This window comes from Helianthus annuus, chromosome 9 (assembly GCF_002127325.2).
Source record: "Helianthus annuus cultivar XRQ/B chromosome 9, HanXRQr2.0-SUNRISE, whole genome shotgun sequence".
Classification (NCBI taxonomy): Eukaryota; Viridiplantae; Streptophyta; class Magnoliopsida; order Asterales; family Asteraceae; genus Helianthus; species Helianthus annuus.
Window position 1 is genome coordinate 88,849,062 of NC_035441.2, and position 19,639 is coordinate 88,868,700.

The window sequence follows — 19,639 nt, forward strand, 5'->3', positions numbered from 1 at the left end:
GATGTTGCTCTGACTGATTAGCTTCATTTACCGGTTCATTACCATTATTAGCCATCTGATAATATATATTAATTAGTATCTTGATAAATAGCAATTTATACACAAACACTCAGAAAATTCATAATGCACATAAAGTCAAAACTATCGATTTCTCGATTCCATTTCATATCCGTTATAGTATGCATCACTACACACAGATATTTTACAAAGTTTTATTTGGAGTTATGTTACAGACTGATTTCACTATTTACTATACTTATTACACAACTATAGTTTTACCATCTTCCTATCCCTCACCATTTTTTGTTCTAAAAACGCATTTCCCTTTCATCATACTTCCAAGCAATCTGTCCCCCTATCTCCCTAATTCTATTCCCTGCATCCATCAACTCTTCACCGAAATGGCGAAGTTCAGCCATATTCTCAGTGCTCATTGGTGGATTAGGTAGGGGTTCTGGATCGAATTGCGGAAAGAAGGAATAAGGGTCGTTGACAATATTTTGAAATTGCCAATCATTCGTCCACCATTCTTCCATTTCTACAGGTTGAGCGTGGACTATTGGGTCTGGGATTGCTGGTGCAAAATTCATAGGGAGTGGATTTTCACTAGGATAGGTAAAAACATTCGTATTGACAGGCTGAATAGTTTCACAGTTTGCCAATAGAAAATCTATTTTATCCTGAAAAGTTATTCCCTGGTTTTGGTTTTGATTGGAGCTCTCTCCGATTTCTATCTGAGTTGGTCTAGAACTTTGTCCTACTTCCATTTCTATTTCCTTAGAATATTCCTCAAACTGTATTTCCATTTGCCTAGAATCTTTCCTAACTTCAGTTTCCATCTCTTGCTGTTTAGAACTCTCCTTAATTACAATTTCTTTTTCTTTTTCTAAAGGGTTGTTTATTTTAGGAAGTTTCGGAACTGGCTTTTTCCTACGAATACGACTACCCCATACGTAATTCTTCTTTTTCTTTCGTTTTGACTTTGTCAAAGGTGGAGCATGGAATTCTACAGGTTGGTCCACATCAGCCAAGTATCCAGTAAACTCTTGGGAAACTTCTATATTCACCGGGTAAAGATTGAGGTTCTGAAAAGCTTCAGATATCTCGCTCATGCTGTATAGCATATATGCAAAATGCACAGAAATGCTAAGTTAAAACTTTGGAACAAAGTTTAACAAATAAACATCAAAGTTTTATTGCACATTATTTGTACAAAATACAAGAAAGAACACACACTCAGCTTTATTTATCTACTTACTGAGAAGTACTAGTACTAGATTTAGAGTACTTTAAAGTTTTGCATTTTCCGCTACAGTAGCTAGCATATACAAATTTATCCATTTTTCATCTAACTTATCTTCCCACGGTGATTTATTAATTATCTCCTGGGTTTCCTTTTTAATCCTCTTTTCTCGGATTTGCTCCTTACTTTTCTTAATAATCATACTCCTTTTTCTAGGAGAAAGTGGATTTTCATACTGTGCTTTACGCACAAATATTCCTTCTTCAGGATTTGTAGGGAGCTTTGAAAATTTAGTTTTGGATGAACTTCCCTCTTCGTAGACTGACCTATCTAGTTTAAGATAGACATCTTGCAACTTTTGCTTACCCATACTGTAACTAACAAATAGTCAATTAAAAACACATAATCACATAACAGTAATCAGGAAAGATTAAGTATCTGTTAAATACTTAATTAGCTTAACTCAGTGGCTCTGATACCACCTTATTTCTGTCACGGCCCCCGACCCGGTTTGACCCGTTTCAGGAGCCGCAGGACAGAAATCACGTGATATTTATTTATGTGATTTTAGCAGCGGAAATTTTAACATCAGGATCGTTGTAAAGCTAAAACTTTTCCCGATTATTTTATTTCACAATTCGGGATAAACCCCGATAATTTACAATGCATAAGTTTTAGTGATAAATCCTTATTTCAAAACATATTTCTTTATTTTATACTGAGCCACTATTTTAAGCTTGAAATGCTCCTCAGCACTTTTCCTGATTTACAGTAGATCACCTGAAACATGTTTGAAAAAGGTTTTGTCAGCGGGGAAATACTGAGTGAATCATTCTATTTACTGAAAACGACACATTTGTTATAATTTACAGTATCAAGAGTTTTTACATATGTTTATTATCAACCAATTATCAAGAATAGGTATTTGTCACACACCAGCTCTGTGACTGTGGTCATATCACCATTGGCTGTCCCAATGAGTGACGTATATCACTTTAGGCTCGCCCACCTAATGTGAAGGAAACAATAATAATAATAATAATAATATTGTGCACAATACCCCACATACCGGCTGTAATTTGGTGATTACATAAACTTAATCACTGTAATTATAACTCTGAAAAATGATTTGGAGTATTGTAAAATAGTTGATAAAAAGAGAATGACTCACATTGCAGATTTAGTATGGATAAAATATGATTTAGCCCTGTTAACCTAATTTCAACAATAATGCACACAAAACAGGGTTAGTGATCAATACAGCAGTTACGATAACTCACAAGATCAAATTCTCACAATGAACGACAAAGTGCGATATTTAAACTCATTCATCGAATTAACGACGAACGACAAAGTATAACCCTAATGTGGGCAGCACTTAAACATTCTTTGGATATATTGATCTCGGAAAATGAATCATAATAGCGATCGAGTAATTACCCTGTTCCGCGGCAGTGATTCGATATTAGTGTGTGTTTATTTGTAGTAAAACGACCTTAACTCGACGTACAGACAACAATTTTACATCGTTTCAACTCCCAGATCCAAGTCCCAAGGCCCTCTATTTATATTGAAAATTTGCATCTCCCGCGTGTCGCGGAAGAATTCGGGGAACCTCCCGCGTATCGCCTGGGATGCCAATTTAGGGTAGGGTAGGTTTCGTGTCCAGTAGCTTGGGTGAGTTGACAGTTTTGCTTAATTCAATTCAGACAACGAATTTAGAGGATAATATCGAGTAGGGTTTACCCCCCCCCCCTGAGTTTTAGGGGCCCTGATCCTGATTCCGATTGTTTCGAAAATTTTAGGGTTAGTGCAGAATTACTTGGGTTTCTCCTTTAGGGTTTTCTTAATAGCTAATTACCACCCTAAGCATTAATTTTAGTGAGAGTTATTACATCTGGAGTGTACGTCGCTACGAGAATTGGCAGACTTTCATAGTTTGTCGGAAATAGTCCTTGTACTTGTATAAGCATGTTTCCGTCATCCCTAACCCTTCGAAACCTATTTCTAAGTTATGTAAAGGGTATTTAGGGTATGTGTAGCTTGTGTCCTTGTCCTGGTGTGTATGTCACGTTAAACGAATTATGTTTAATTATTGGTTATCGAATTGCTTTCAAAGAAAAAGTTTTTGGAAGCCCGAAATTTTGCATAAGGGTTGCAGTCTCCCTTACTTTAGGAAATTTCGTCCCAAAATTTATTCAAAGGAGACTGTAGAATGTAATTGAAATAACTGAATGATAAGCAAAATGTTGGATCCCAAAGATGTAGAACATCGTTTGGTGTTGGAAATTTTGTGGGATTCAAAATGTGATTTGGGATATTCAAAGTATCTCAAGGTATTCAAACCTTTAGAACTTGTGAATCTTTAAAAGTGTCAACCAGTGTACAAAAATTGTTTGGTATGGCACCATGTTATACTAAGCTCTTAGTGTAAATCCTAGCAAACAAAGGGGTGTACATTCAAGCCTTGTCCATACGTACACTTTTTCTAACGTCTCACGAGGTACATCCCATGTACCATGAGCATCTCATGCATAGGAGACGGGTTAACATACCTATGGCATCAAGATCGTCACCTTTAACACCATAATATACTCCCGGTCGGCTCAATTAGAGTTAATGAATGTACTCATCATGAATCATCGCAAATAATCACACAAATAACAAATAATCACATAATCCCATAATGGTCCAAGATAACATAAAATCTTTAAGTGATCCCAATAACGTTCTGAAGAATAACACAATAAGAACACATATATATAGGAAGTACCATCGGCGTATCCACCATGTTCTTATCGCATCATACCCCTCCCGTTACCTAATCACTCTAGATTTTATGCCACCATACTTAACAAGACTTACTTTGATTCTCATGCGTCGAATCTCATAATTAAGTGTGCACCCATAATTATTCGTTTCATCGCATGGTCTACATAGCTCCTCTTGTTAAGCGAGGGAAAACAATAATAAGGTCGAACTAACATCTAAATCAAATAAGCATCGTGTTAGGAAACCTTAAATGAAAGTATTGAAGAAAAAAAAGATCATCCTGATCACAAGATGAAAATACAGTCAAGGAGTATTACTAAGAAGGTGCCTACATGATATTTTGACAAGAAGAAAAGAAAGATACATCTTCAAATTAAGAATCCAGAGAAGATCAAAACAAAGAAGACAATCAGATAGAACCTTTTTGATGAAGTCTGATGATAATCTGGCATTTATCATCAGAATCTGATACAGTCTGATCACCAGAAATCTGATGATCAAGTTCATCAGAATTCTGGTAAATAGTCACCAGAAATTCTGGTAGACCCACTTGTCTTCAAGATAAAGCCTGACACAAACCCAAAAAGGAGCAAGTTGGCAATAACCGATTCAATGAATATGCCAAGAAGGTCCTTTTGTGCAGAGCAAGTGGCGAATAAACAATTGTTTAAGTATTCGTTTTGTAATATGCAATAACTTTGTCTTTGCAAAGTCATTTAATACACTTGAAAAATTCTATATCTTGTTTCTTGAAAGTTTGATTTCTAGTTCCGCACACTATTTTCTCATTTGTTGAAATTGTTGGGTTTTTCACATGTTTATCAAAGTAATTTTATCCGAATAAAATTAAAACGCAGCGGGAAAATGATTTAAAACATGTTACTTTACTAGATTTAAAACCATTTTAAATGCAAAACCCAATAACCGGATCCATATATGACATGCATGCTATCAAAATGAAACCGTAGGGTGTTTTAAGAAACAACCTTTCAAAGAGCAAGGAGATGGAAGATGATGATGATTCTTGAGTGGTAGCTTCCAAACAAGAAAGCCTCAAGCTAGCATACCCCCAAGCCTCCAACAAACACCTTGAGATTGCTAGGATTTTCACTTGTAAAACTCTCTTGCAAGACCACCTTTGGCCGAAAATTCTAGAGGGAATTTTTTAGAGTTTTTGCACTTGAATTATGTTGTGTAAAAATGAGAGAAGATGTTGCAACTTTTTAAAATCAAGTGCCTTGTTCTTTGAGAAGTTTGCATGTAATATAAGTGGTGGAAACACCTTGGGAAGACCCTATAGGGGGCCGCCAAAGTGGCCTCCATTCTCAACCAGTGAGAATTTTCCTAACTTATTTTATGTCTTATAAATTATATTTATAACTTTTATAAATATAACATTATAAATTTATAAGACTTTTATGCAACAAATCACAATTTTTATAATGTTAGTTAACCTATTAAATAACAAGATAAAATATTCTCTCAAGATAAATTATCCATATAAGTTATTAGTTTCTCAAGTGCAATTATTTAGAAAACCAATTCTAAATATTCTAAGTGTTAATATTTATTTATTTGATCATATCATAAATAAATATTATAGGTGTTTGTCTAGCTTGTTATTGGGTATGACCCGACTTGGATCATAACATACTAGCCACATCAATTTAATATGTGTCTTGGGTATACAGACTCCAACAATCTCCCAATTGCACAAGATGCATAGAAGATTGATGCAAGCAGTAAATAACACCTAACAACGGTTTACTACCCCTAATACGTATGACGAAGTGCCATTCAATAACATCATCCCCTTCAAGTCCCTTACTTGAACACGATTTAGGTGAATCTATCATTTATCCTTTTGTTACAGATGTCATGTCAAATCCAGAGACACAGTGTGATCATTCTCTGTTGATTTAACTTTAGTAGGCCTTAGACATCTTACTCTCAACGAATAAGAGGAACAAATCCCTTCTTGACTACATACGTCTCTCACAATCACCTCGTACCACACCTGAGCTTAGCCTTATGTAATGTCTTATTACAGACAACGAAGAATTAAGTCAAGGTATAACATTTGGTGAATATCAAGACCCAATATGCATCTCAGGTCAGAGGATACTATGATATTTGCCTTTGCTCAAATTTACTTATGATCAATCACAAATGATTCCATGCAGTAATATTTAAGAGCGGGTCGGTCCAATATTTGTATCCCATAAATACCTATGAACTTTGGCAGCAACATTTTGCTCTATATTCATACCTAATGAATATCCACCAATCCAAGTTCATAATAGTCTTACATTCATATTTGTTCCCACAATTATGATCGACTACGGACATTTAGAATAATTAATTTATTAACGGATTTAAACATGCTAAAATGGAACATAACTCAAAATACCATAAAAGAGTTAAAATAACAATTATTCCAATATCCAAATACAAAATAGATCAAATCTAATCACTAGAATATCGAAGTCCTAAGGCACAAGTATGACCCTCATGTTTTGGCCGTTCCAGGAGCTTCGTGAGTGGATCCGCAATGTTTTGATCGGTGTGAACTTTGCGAATACATATCTTTCCCTTTTCAACTTCATCCCTTATGTAGTTGAATCTCCGCTCAATGTACCTAGTCTTTTGATGTGCACGAGGTTCCTTGATTTGAGCAATCGCACCCTCGTTATCACAAAAGATCTCTAGGGGGTCTTGAATGGTAGGTACTACCCCTAGGTCGACAATGGACTTCTTTAACCACGCAGCTTCTTGCGCTGCCAATGAAGCGGCGATGTATTCTGATTCTGTAGTGGACAATGCTACAACATCCTGCTTCGAGCTCTTCCATGAGACTACAACTCCATTAAAAATGAAGACATACCCAGATTGTGTTCGAGAACCATCTCGATCAGTTTAGAAACTCGCATCCGTGTAACCTTTTACAACGAGTTCCTCCTCACCAGATCCATATATTAGAAACATATCCTTAGTCCTCCTAAGGTATTTCAATATACTCTTAACAGCCATCCAATGACTGTTACCTGGATTTTGCTGGTATCTACTTGTCATGCTTAAAGCACATGACACGTCCGGTCTAGTGCATATCATTGCATACATTATGGATCCTGTAGCAGATGCATATGGGATTCCTTTCATTCTTTCTTGCTTATCCTTTGAGCTTGGACATTGAGTCACATTCAATATTGTCCCCTTTTGAATAGGTACCAAACCTTTCTTAGAGTTCTCCATCTTGAACCTTTTCAAGACTTTGTCAATGTATGCACTTTGGCTTAAACCTATCAAGTGCCTTGATCTATCCCTATAGATCTTTATTCCCAAAATATAGGCGGCTTCTCCAAGATCTTTAATGGAAAAACATCTTCCAAGCCAGGCTTTTACACCTTCCATGGTTGGAATGCCATTTCCAAATAGTAGAATGTCATCGACATATAATACTAAGAAAGTGACGATGCTCCCACTAGCTTTCTTATACACACAAGCTTCATCGCCGTTCTTGATGAACCCAAAATTCCTAATTTCTTCATCAAAACGGTGATTCCAACTTCTGGATGCTTGTTTCAATCCATAGATTGATTTCTTTAACTTGCACACTTTGTTAGGATGTTTTGGATCGACAAAACCTTCAGGCTGAACCATATAGACATCTTCATCAAAATATCCATTGAGGAAAGCCGTTTTGACATCCCTTTTCCAAATCTCATAGTCATAATATGCAGCTATGGCAAATAATAGCCTAATCGACTTTAGCATCGCCACGGGCGAGAAGGTCTCATCATAATCAACCCCTTGAGTTTGAGTGAAACCTTTTGCTACAAGTCTCGCTTTATAAGTATCCAAGTTACCATGCATATCCGTTTTCTTCTTGAAAACCCACTTACTTCCAACTACTTTGGAGTTAAGAGGTGGCACAACCAATTCCCATACTTGGTTGTCATACATGGATTGCATCTCTACGTTCATGGCCTCAAGCCATTTGTCGCAATCGGATTTTGACATTGCATCATGGTATGTAGTTGGTTCATCTGAATCTACTACGTAGCATCTATCCATGAAAAATCCATATCTTTCAGGTGGATTACTAATTCTACCAGATCTGCGAACGTTTTGTGAATCTTGATAAACCATTTGATCATCTTCAACAACCTCTTGTTGAGTGCTAGTTTCAACCAAACGTGTATCGGCTTGTGGTTCTTGATCCTCATCAAGTTCCATTGTTCTACTAGTTCCTTCCATAAGGAACTTATCTTCCAAGAACTTAGCCTTTCGAGCAACAAATACCTTTTGCTCTGTTGGATCGTAGAAATAATATCCTATATCATCTTTAGGATATCCTACGAAGATACACTTAGTGGATCGTACTTCTAACTTGTTTGGGGTGTATTGCTTCTCATAATTATCACAACCCCATACCTTTAAATATGATAATGATGGAACCGTTCCATGCCATATTTCAAAAGGTGTCTTATCCACTTTCTTCGTTGGGGCCATATTTAATATACGAGCCGCGGAGCGCAAAGCGTAACCCCAAAATGATAGAGGTAATGTGCTTCTAGCCATCATAGATTGAACCATATCCAATAGAGTTCGATTCCTCCTCTCAGACACACCATTATGTTGTGGTGTTCCAGGTGGAGTAAGTTGTGAGATGATCCCACAACTCCTAAGATAATCTTGAAAAGCATCACTAAGGTATTCACCTCCTCTATCGGAATGAAGAACTTTGATTGTCTTGGTAAGTTGACTCTCTACTTCGTTTTGGAAGATTTTGAACGTTTCAAAAACTTCATCTTTGTGTCATAGCAAGTACACATAACCATAACGACTATAGTTGTCGGTAAAAGTTACGAAGTATCTTTCACCATTCCTAGTCATTGGCTTAAAAGGACCACATACATCCGAATGTATGATGCCTAATAAATCTTCTGCCCTTTGGTTGGTGCCACTAAAGGGTGTCTTGGTCATTTTACCTTGTAAACAAGACTCGCATACATCAAATGAATTATCTTCATTTGTATTCAAAAGGCCATTTTTCTGAAGTGTATGCATGCGATTCTTGCTTATATGTCCAAGGCGACAATGCCAAAGATAGGTCTCACTCAAATCCATTTTGAATTTCTTGGTGTTTGCTTAGTACATCGAATTATCAAATGATGTATCATTATGAACCAATTTATAAATACCATTTGAAGGCGTAGCTTTAAAGTAGAACATGTCATCCATCAAAGCATAAATTTCATTGTTCACAAACTTCAAATCAAATACATATTGTCTTAAAAGGGAAACAGAAATAAAGTTCCTAGTCAAACTAGGAGCATACAAAACATTTTTCAAACAAATTTCCAAACCACTTGGAAGTTTTAGAACATAGTCTCCTTGGGCTTCAACTTGAACTGTCGCTCCATTGCCCATGAAGAGACAAGTGTCTCCCTTCTTGTAATGCTTATTTCTTTTGAACCCCTGCAACGAATTGCAAATATGAGTTCCACATCCGGTATCTAATACCCATGTGTTAGAAGAAATAACATTAAGCTCAATATGTATCATAAAGACAGTACCTGAGGTTTGCCCTGCATCCCTGTTGTTTTTCAACTCATTGAGATAGGTTGGACAATTTCTCTTCCAGTGTCCTATCTCACCACATCCAAAACATGGGTCATTTGTAGCAACCTTTTGCTTCTTCTCTTTCGGTTTGGTGGGTTCTGCTTTAGCTTTTCCCTTTCCCTTTCCCTTGACATGTGCCTTTCTTTTAGCAGAGTTTGCTTTAGAATCGGGGTAGGGCCTCTTCTTGTTGCCTCTTTCATTGATCGCTAGGACGGGTAAAGCCTTTTTGCCCATTCCTGCTTCGGCCGTTTTGAGCATTGCATGAAGCTCACCAATTCTCTTGTCCCATCCATTCATGTTGTAATTCATTACAAAGCTTTCAAAATTCTTTGTCAAAGAGTTGAGGATCAAATCCGTAGCCCACTCTTTAGAGACGGTACAATTTAGCCTTTCGAGGCGATCAATGTGGCTTTTCACCTTAAGTACATAAGATGATACCGATTGGGTTTCCTCCAGTCGACATGCATGAAACGCCCGAACAGTTTCCAAGCGTTCTACCCTTGCTTGTTGTAGGAACATTTCCTTTAACTGGGTAATCATGTCGTATGCCCCTTTATGTTCAAAATCCTTTTGAATTTCGGGAATCATAGTTCCCAACATGAGGCATGAGGCTTGCATGGAGTCCTCGGTATACTTAACCCAATCATTGTAGGCTTCCACATCTTCCACGTCGGGTTCATCGGGAATATGATCGTCCAACACATAGGATATCTTCTCTTGCTTGAGAACGATTCTCAAGTTTCGAAACCAATCCATGAAGTTGTTATGGTTGAGACGATCCTTTTCAAGGATGGTTCTTAGTGATAGGTTTCAGACGGTTTGGGTAATCGGGTTTGCATTGTTAGCGGCCATCTACAAAATTTAACAAAGTTCAATTTTAGTATTTTCGATATTATTAAATTTTTAATCATTAATACCCTTTCATGTCTCATAGACAATTAATAATTAAAATCTAGAATCCAACGTTACATTTAAATATTGGTTAGGTGACCTTTATCCCATAATTTAAATTAACAAGGTAGTCAACGTTTGACGATTGCAACGCTTTGCAACTTCTAGTCATATGGGACCGGTTAAACATTTTTATGTTTAGTTGGCATGTTTAATCCCATCAACACCTTTGTTCCCCATGCTTCGGTGACCCTAAGTTCATGGTTTCCAAATCAAGTCGTCCAACTTATACACTCATGTAAGTTTACACACATATGTGGTTAGGTGACCTTTATCCCACAAATATGTTAACCCCACCTCAAATATACAAGTTCCCTCAAATGTGGTTAGGTGAACTTTATCCCACAAAGAGTTCCAAAGTGATTCGAGTGTTGTATAAAAGGATGGTGTTTGACTTGTTTTATAAAAGGGGTTTTGAATTTTCAAAATTCTAGTTTAGAAAACTTTATGTACCATACATTTGCATGCATTCAAATCAATGGTACTTTTATGAAAACAAATTTTCAAGGTTCTTTTTAATAAAACCCATTTTATTATAAAATCATTAATTTTTAATAAAACCTTTTATTAACCGTTTTAATGGTTTGTTAAGAACCAATTTTAAGCTTGTTACGGATTATTAGTTGTTAAGCATGCATATCCAAATATCATCCAAACAACCATAAATAAAATAACTATACAAGCACAACACATATATCAAAAAGGTGCATAACCATAGCCAACTATTTTTACCACACTTGTTAGCCGAAACAAGTGTGTCAAAAGGTCCTTCCTAAAGGGTGAATATAGACACAAATAATGTGTCATTGAACTCCCACTTGATCCCGCATCCAAATGCTTCAAGTCTTCTTCTTGTGTTGTGATTTCTTCACATTCTTTGGGCTTCCAAATGTCTTTTATATTCAGCTCCGAACTCCTTTGAACTTCAAAAAATGTGTTTTGGTTATCGGGCTAAAATCCCGTTAAGAACTATGAAGTCCTTTATGCCCGAAATTGGCAAAAACCAAAACCGCATTTTTTTGTGCATCTGTTTTTACAAAAGGTATCCTAATACATTTTTCTAGTAAAAAATAAAATGCACCTAATCTATTTATTTACATACCAAATGAAAATAAATAAATTGCATACTTTTACAAATGGAAGACAAAAAATAAGAATTATTACAACCCATAGAATAATTAAATACAAATTACAAACACAAACATTCAACATATATTCACATAAGGTCATGGCTAGGTTATGAACACCAAAATATATATATCCAAATATATATATATAAAATTCAAGAGCAAAAATGGTTTCCTTTTACAACCTACATTTTCGGTCAAGAATGAAAAACCGAAAAATGTGGGTTTTTGTCCAAACAAAACAAATCATCCACATGACATAATTTTTCAAGATTCCTTTATGCATGTAGGAAATAAATCTTGAAAAAAAATAAAAGAAAAACCATGGATAAAATTTCGGCCATAGGGTTTCTCCAAACCCGAAAACCCGAAAATTTTAAATCCGATGAAGCATGCACTCATATAAACGGCTCTAGATGCCATTGTTGGGTTTTTCTCATGTTTATCAAAGTAATTTTATCCGAATAAAATTAAAACGCAGCGGAAAAAGGATTTAAAACATGTTACTTTACTAGATTTAAAACCATTTTAAATGCAAAACCCAATAACCGGATTCATATATGACATGCATGCTATCAAAATGCAACCATAGGTTGTTTTAAGAAACAACCTTTCAAAGAGCAAGGAGATGGAAGATGATGATGATTCTTGAATGGTAGCTTCCAAACAAGAAAGCCTCAAGCTAGTATACCCCCAAGCCTCCAACAAACACCTTGAGATTGCTAGGATTTTCACTTGTAAAACTCTCTTGCAAGACCACATTTGGCTGAAAATTCTAGAGGGAATTTTTTAGAGTTTTTGCACTTGAATTATGTTGTGTAAAAATGAGAGAAGATGTTGCAACTTTTTAAAATCAAGTGCCTTGTTCTTTGAGAAGTTTGCATGTAATATAAGTGGTGGAAACACCTTGGGAAGATCCCAAAGGGGGCGGCCAAAGTGGCCTCTATTCTCAACCAATGAGAATTTTCCTAACTTATTTTATGTCTTATAAATTATATTTATAACTTTTATAAATATAACATTATAAATTTATAAGACTTTTATGCAACAAATCACAATTTTTATAATGTTAATTAACCTATTAAATAACAAGATAAAATATTCTCTCAATATAAATTATCCATATAATTTATTAGTTTCTCAAGTGCAATTATTTAGAAAACCAATTTCTAAATATTCTAAGTGTTAATATTTATTTGTTTGATCATATCATAAATAAATATTATAGGTGTTTGTCTAGCTTGTTATTGGGTATGACCCGGCTTGGATCATAACGTACTAGCCACATCAATTTAATATGTGTCTTGGGCATACAGACTCCAACAAAAATCACTTGCCATATTAAGTTTGGGTATCTCTATCTGGGATCAACACATCGTCATAACACAACATCTGTTAAATCAAATCGTGTTTCATACTAGCAATGATAGCACTACTTGTTTTGCGTACAACAAAATTAGTAGTATGTATTTCATTCTAGTACAAATGCTAATATATGTTTCATACTAACGAAATTGGTAGTACGCAACATATTTTAAGCATGTATTGTCATGATAATGTAAGCATATCGAGAAAGTGTTTTCAAATCATGTGCTAGGTATGCTAAGTCAATATACTAAGCAAAATGTATTTGAAGATCGTATACTAAGTATGTTAAGTCAACATACGAAGCAAAATGTATTTGTAATCATGTACTATACATACTTGATAAACAAATTATGTATGTAATGTCATGATCACAAAATAGTAGTAACTTGCACATAGTATTTGTAGCAATCGGGTTGCCAAGTTCGTATGAATGCACTAGAGTGCAGTCATAGTATGCTAAATTACGAGATTTAGTTCCTAAAGAACGGAATCCTAGAAGTTGGCATGTAGTTGTAATCACACATAGTGTAATCACATTGGAATTTGTAATTTGAATACGAATAATCAAGAATGAAGAAAAACTTCTTGAAATTTATATAATCATTACAAATATAGTTGAAATATGTCCATTGTTTTCGAAAATAAACAGAAAATGTAGAGGTTCAAATGATTATAAGTGCTTGATCATCAGCTTGAGCCTCATTGACATTGTATACTCGTCCATTTACGTGAGCAAGCTTAGGGCAATTTCGCTTGAAATGATTTAAATCACCGCAATTGAAACATGCTCGAGGGCGAGTCTGAGTAGGGGCTGCTTGGTTCTAGATACGACAGGTCGCAACTAGATGTCCAAATAGACCACAGATTGTACACTGGCGGCAAGGAGAATGTTGCATGATGATAGTTGCAATGATTGCACCGAGGTTGCTTTCCACGATAAAATCCCTTAAAGGGTACTAAGTTTAGTGGAATTGGTGCGGGAATTGCATAATTCTTTGAAGCCTTACGCTTCTTAGAACTTTTGGAAGATTTAGCCTTTGTTTCCCTTGTTTTCTCCTTAGTGGTTTCAGCGTTGCGTTTCTTATCTCCCTTCCGAACAAGTTTCCCTTTTCTAACCTGGGAGTCGGTTAGGGTTGCGGCTAATTCCTTAGCCTCCCTAAGCATTGCAGGTTTGCTACCAGTGACAATGTCTTGGATAGGGTCAGGTAGGCCATCAATGTATTTCTCAATGGCCCGATCCAAAGGTGTGACCATAGTGGGGCAAAGTAGGCTTAACTGCTTAATTAGGCACGGTTTTCCCCACTATCTTGTTTTAGGTAATAGAATTCGTTTTCAAGTGCCCTCATATCGCTTCGTGGGCAGAATTCTTTCTTCATAAGATTCTTAGCTTCTTCCCACGTTTGTGCCATCGCTATATCGGCACCTCGGTCTCTCATTATACCGTTCCACCAAGTGAGTGCTCTCCTTTGGAAAACACTCGAGGCGAATTCCACCTTGCGCTCACTGGGACACTGAACATGGCGGAGTGTGCTTTCTATACCCTCAAACCATTGTAGGAGCCCAGTTGCTCCTTCAGATCCATTAAATTGGAGTGGTTTAGCTGAAATGAATTGTTTGTAGTTGCAAGGTGCGATAACATTGTTGTTATTGTTCTGGATTTGGTTAGCTTGGGTCACAATGTCTGGGAGTACAGCAGCTAGATGCTGAGCAATTATTGTTGCCATTTCAGCGCTACATGTGGCGTCATGGTGAGGAGGCATCTTGAAGAAATAACTATAATGAAAATTAAATAAGTGAGATTCCATGGAATTGTCATTAGTTTGGATCATCATAGTGAATTGAAAATCTCGACATGGTATTCGTTCAAAAATCATGTTCTTGTATTTAGGAAAAATAGTGTTGTGGATTCTGTTTTGAAACAAGAATTGTTTGAAAAATAAACTTTTGTAGTATTGTTTGATAAGAGAATACAAACCAAGTTAATGGTTTTAGTTTTAAATTCTTTACCTTTTAAAAATCTATTATGTTTAAGATAAAAATATTTTTAATTGATTTTTTTAAATAAAGAATTTTTTGTGTAGAAAATTTTAAAAATTCCCATCCAATTAAAAAAATTTGAAATTTATGGAAGACAAAAGATAGTGTTTGAAAATGAAAAAGGTTTACAAAGTGTCATGAAACAAATATGAAATTTGTTTCAAATGTTTTGGATAAAAATATATCATCGAAGGTAATATAATGGAATAGTGGAGAGTTCAAATGATAAGAATTAAAAATTAAGAATAAAAAGAATAAAGGATATAATTGTAATTTGAACAAATCAATAAATGAGTCTATTATTTAATTTTGCTATTCAAATAAATGAACTCTAATCATTTAATGAGCCTATCTTATAAAATAGTTGTGCACCTTACACAATATAAACAATCTTGCACATGATCTTACATTTTCAACTTTTCCTACACCATTAAAACAATATTTTGGTGTAAGATATAGAATGTGTAGGACTCAGACACTTTTAAATCATTTTGCGACTCATAATAAAATATGTGTAGGACACAAAATTTTTAAGTAATTTTGTCATTTCTAAAAAAATTTGTGTAGGAGCCAATACATTAATGATGGTGAAGGAGTAATTTATGTTTGCATTAATGAGACTTGGGTAACTCCTTAAAATATTTATTAATATTCTACATCAAAATGTCTATACTATTCTTAGTAATTAAAGCATTTATTAAAAGTGGACAAAAATGATATTTTGATTCACAACCATTGATCAAAAAAATATAGGGTTTAGATTAATTCATTTTTTCTTCTTTTAAGAAGATTCTTCTCAAATGAACCTTCCCCCTAATGGAATATTATCGCAAAGAGAAACTTGTTTCGATTGTTGTGAATAACAAACATATTACCGAGGGTAATATGGATGAGTAGTGTCACAAAGGTTGTAGCGTTTAGAAATCGTTCGATATGATCAAGGTGGATGGGTTTCAATAATATTTTGAGAAGACATGCTTTAGCCTATAAGTGGACACTCACTCTAAGAGTTCCCAGGTAAGAATGACTGGTCCGAAAATGCGGATTTGTACGAACACTCTAGCCTTAAACAGAAAACTCGGGGTATGTCGCAACCCCCAACCCCAAACCAGAAGCGGGCGGCCGCGAGCCTCAGAATGGGTGGTATCGGTGTGTATTAATTTAGCAGCGGAATACATCAGGACCGTAGTTAGGAAATATTTTTATCAGAGTAAAACACCAAACTTTTATAAGAATAATTTATGGGGATAAAACCCAAGTTCATTTGATAATACATTGATAGGCATAAACCCTAATTATTGAAAACAAAATGTCTTGTTTGTTTAGGTAACTTTTATAGCCACTATTCCAAGCCTTCAGTGCTCTCCAGCCGGCTTCTATTAGGCTTTCACATTACGTTACCTAAAACCCGTTTTAAAAAAAATTGTCAGCAAGAAATACTGGTGAGTGCATCCCAGTTTAATCAAAACAGTTTTAATACTTTAACAGAATGCAGGGTAACCCGCAATTACATTTGTTATATCTAGTCAATTACTCAATCAGTACTGTCAAACCCTGACTTGTGGGTCATATTATCCATTGGCTAACTCTTTATCCAATGATAACGTTTTTCCACATTTTGTATACAAAACCCCAACATACCGGCAGTAATTGTAGAATCAAAAATAGTCAATTACTGTTAAGTGTAAGTTAAAACATTTGAGGTTTTGGTAAACATTTTGACTCACAAAAAGATTTATAAAATTAGAATGTACTCACATTTCAATTTTAGATAATACTAAGGCTTCCTGAGAATCTCCTGGTTATTATATATTAAATCAAATAATGCACACATGTTAGTAAAATAACTCAATTCACTATAACCGTACAACTCGAGACAGAATTCCAATGACTGAGTCGGGCAGAGCCGACATGCATTATGGAAATTCTAAATCAATCGGGTGTACACACGAGACATAATTCCAATGACTGAGTCGGGTAAAGCCGACATGCATTACGGAATTCTAAATCGATCGTGTAGGGTAATAGCAGGGTTATAGTACTTACAACGAGGCAAAGCTTTGCTAAATAGTGGGTATTATGCTCGGGCAGAAGTTCAACTACTAGAGAACTTAGAGAGAGAATCGGGAATTGAACGACTGAACAAATGAGCTCGAGACCTCCATTGATAGGCTGATTCGGGGGTCTGTCGCGCCCCCACCAGCCAAAGCCTAGACTTTCACGACCCGCGAGAGCCTCTAAGGCGGCCATAGCTTTGACTAGTCAGCAGACTAGCCTTGCCACGTGTCTGTGATGTGTGTAAAATGCAACATATAAATTACATCAAATAAGGCATAAAAGTAACCCTTTTTTAGTACTAATGTTGGAAAAAGTGTGTTTTTTGTCTTCCTTTTGAATTTACAGGGTCAAATGAGCTTAAACGGACAAAAGGAACAAATATACATCCAAAACCAACATAAATACAAAGAAAAGGAAGAAACGTGGCATGCCCGACTCCTCGACAGCATCTCCCAAAGTAAAAACAAGAAGAAAGCTGAGCATGGGGTTGTGCCCAGCTGAGCATGGGGCTGTGCCCAGCTCAACACGAGGCGTGTCCAGCTTAACACGGGGCGTGCCCAGCAAACACGGGGTCATGGTCAGCCTTGGCACAAAAGACAAACCTGTAGAAGCTTCTATTGCCCACCACGGGGTCGTGCCCAGCGGACACGGGGGCGTGGTCAACTTCCTGCAGACGCATTTAATGAAATTGCGAATTGCAATTAATGAAGAGAGAGACGCGGATGGACACGGGGCCGTGCCCAACGGACACGGGGCCGTGCCCGAGCTTCTGTTTAGCCTATAAATAGGAGTCTTTGGAGCTCTTGCAACTCACCCCTTGGCACACCACCTCTCTCACACTTCACCCACCACCCACCACCATCACAACACCATCATCCACCACCATCATCCATTGTCCATCATAGAGTGTGTGAGTCGTCTCGGGATCCAAAATTGATCGTAAGAGTTCTTGACAATCAAAGGCCATGTTTGCCTAAGTCTCTTACATCACTTGGTGAAGACAAGTGTTTAGTGTAATACTTTTTATTTTTAATTGATTTTGTATTAATGACTTTAATTACTAGTTTCTTATGTTGAAGGTGATTCTTCCTTATCGTTTGTCTGTGGTGTCTTGGCATTATTTTACTGTCTATATAAAATAAAAGATTTTCACCATTCATATCTCCATGGTCTATATGGAGGTATGTTGGCTACCTGGTCGGGGGTTAAGGGAACGGTTTGGTAAGAGTCTTGCCATTGTTCAGTGTATAGATCCTGCAAAGGACCTGGGTAAAATTTAGTAGGACCTCCTTCAATACCCAACGGTATTGGATGGCGGGGGTCCAAACTCTTTGATCCCCTCATAAGTTAAACTACTATTAAAACTTTAACCCGGCTACTTAGGATTGTATCCCTGCTGACTCGGACTACTTAGCCGAGGGTAACGTCGCCTTCAAAAGAGGGGCCTACCACATTATGCATTAATAACTTAATTAATTATCTTTCAATAATCCGACCCTTTAGGATTGTATCCTTGCTGACTCAAACTACTGGGTTGAGGGTAACGTCACCTTCAAAAGAGGGGCCTACTACAATAACTAAGATAATCTCTTAGACAAGTGCAAAAGTGCAAAAATAATCAAAGGTTACACTACACACGAGTCGGATCCAAGTGATTCATCTTGTCTATCTGTTTTTACTTTTATTTTCTTTTTCAGCATTTTAGTTAGTTTTATTTTTCTAGTTTAAAAATCTTTTTCTAACATTTTGATTTGATTAGACGTTGAGGATAAACCGGTACTAAAAGCTCTTGTGTCCTTGGACGACCTCGGTATCTTACCAACACTATACTACTTCCACGATGGGTGCACTTGCCCATATGTGTGTTTAGTGTTAGTGAATATCGTGTTTATAAATTTAAAACTTGGCTAAAAAGTGTAAAAAGGGCTTAAAATTTACACCTAAAACATATACACACTGACACGCATTAGTCTGCCACGTGGCACCCAACGTGTCCGGATAAGTTTCAGGCCATCGCGCCCCGCGACAGACCAAAGGGTCTCCGTCGCGGCCCGTGAGCGACTGCCAAACTTGGTTTTTGTTGATTTTCACAAGTATAGGGTCATTCCGGGTCTAGTTCTCACGTACGGGGTATATTTAGGAACATTTTGGGTGTCCAAAATATTTTTAGGAGTGTTGTTATATCCTCCCCACCATGTTTTGGATCTCGTCCTCGAGATCTACTGGAACAGGTGTGGGTATTTCCTTTGCATTTCCGATTCGAGTTCCCAAGTGTATTCTGGTCCTCTTTTGGAATCCCATTTCACTTTGACCAGAACGAATCTCTTGTGTTTTAGATTCTTGATCTTTCTATCTTCAATTTGAACGGGTTTCTCGATAAACTTGAGTTTTTCATTTACCTCTATGTGATTCCTTAAGAGGTATCACTAGTGATTCGTCTGCTAAACACTTTTTGAGA